At 45.8% G+C, this 1,257-nt stretch overlaps 1 pseudogene; it reads right to left on the bottom strand.

Moving 5' to 3' along the window:
• Window positions 1-240: 240 nt before the first annotated feature.
• LOC117695121 (large ribosomal subunit protein uL10 pseudogene) lies at window positions 241-1,037 on the bottom strand (annotated as a pseudogene).
• Window positions 1,038-1,257: the final 220 nt, after the last annotated feature.

Below are 1,257 nucleotides of genomic sequence, written 5' to 3'. Positions count from 1 at the left end.
AACTTCTAAATTCTAGTTTTGGAAGAGACAACTTTCAGCGTTTTCAGCTGTTTCCTCTTTTATATAATTCTATGTTTGTTTATTCCTTTCCTCCCTCCCTCCTTTCCTCCCTCCCTTTCTTCCCCCTTTCCTCTTTTCTTTCTTTTCTGCTCTTCCTTCCTTCCTTTTTCTTTCTTTCTTCTTTCTTTCTTTCTTTCTTTCTTTCTTTCTTATGCCAAAGAGTCTTTATTTTCATGTTTCTCAAATTAAGTTGGCAGAGTTGGTTGCTTTAAGGGGATTAGTCAAAGAGGCCAAATCCCATATCCTCATCTGATTCCTTGCCTGGGCTGCCGCAGAAGGAGCAGCAGATGTGGCAGCAGCCATAGAGGCAGTAACCATGGACGTGGATGGGTTATCCCAGAAGGCCTTGGCCTTTTCCAATAAGTGGGCAGGTGTACTCAAGTTTCCACAGGCTAAGGCAGGACCTGCTTGTATCCACTGATAATAGAAGCAACAGTTGGGTAACCAATCTGCAGATACATTGTCAACAAAGATGACACCTTTCAGGAACCCAGACTGCAGAGTTTTCTTTGTGATGCCATATACCTTTGGAGCTGTAGATGCTGCAATTGTAAAACACTTGCTGGACGATCAGTCCAAAGCAGCATGTTCTGCTGTGTGGCTTCATCAGCTCTTTGTTTCCAGTCTTAATCAGCTGCACATCACTCAAAATTTCAATGGTACCCCTGGAGATTCCAGTGGTGATACCTAAGGCCTTGAAGTAAGGAGCCTTCTTGGGCTTGAGACAAGTGTTCTGGACTGACACAGTGAGTTCACATGGGACAATGGTACAGGCATGGGTGACAGTTGGCACCTAATTGGCCAGCATGTCTTTAACCTCAGTGAAGTTTTCCTTAGTGAACACAAAGCTTGCATTCGCCTTGGATATGAGACAATAATTTCTCTAGAGCTGGGTTGTTTTCTAGATGCCTGCTTATGGCTTGGCCTATGACCATGTTCTTGCTCATCAGCACCATAGCCTCTCCTTGGAAGTACATGCAGATCTGCTTAGAGCCTACTTTGTTGTAGTATGTAGTAGGGCATTTTCCTGCTACATTTGCAATAAAGCTTGGTAATTGGGGAGGAGCTAAAGTGGGAGGATCGAAGAGGAGAAGTAAAGAGGAAGGGGAGGAGAGAGGGGAGAGGGGAGAGGGGAGAGAGGAGAGGGGAGAGGGGAGAGGGGAGAGGGAGAGGGGAGAGGGGAGAGGGGAGAGGGGA

The sequence above is a fragment of the Arvicanthis niloticus genome, chromosome X (assembly GCF_011762505.2).
Source record: "Arvicanthis niloticus isolate mArvNil1 chromosome X, mArvNil1.pat.X, whole genome shotgun sequence".
Classification (NCBI taxonomy): domain Eukaryota; kingdom Metazoa; phylum Chordata; class Mammalia; order Rodentia; family Muridae; genus Arvicanthis; species Arvicanthis niloticus.
The sequence above is the reverse complement of the archived record's forward strand: the minus strand, read 5'-3'. Positions and strand labels throughout refer to the sequence as shown.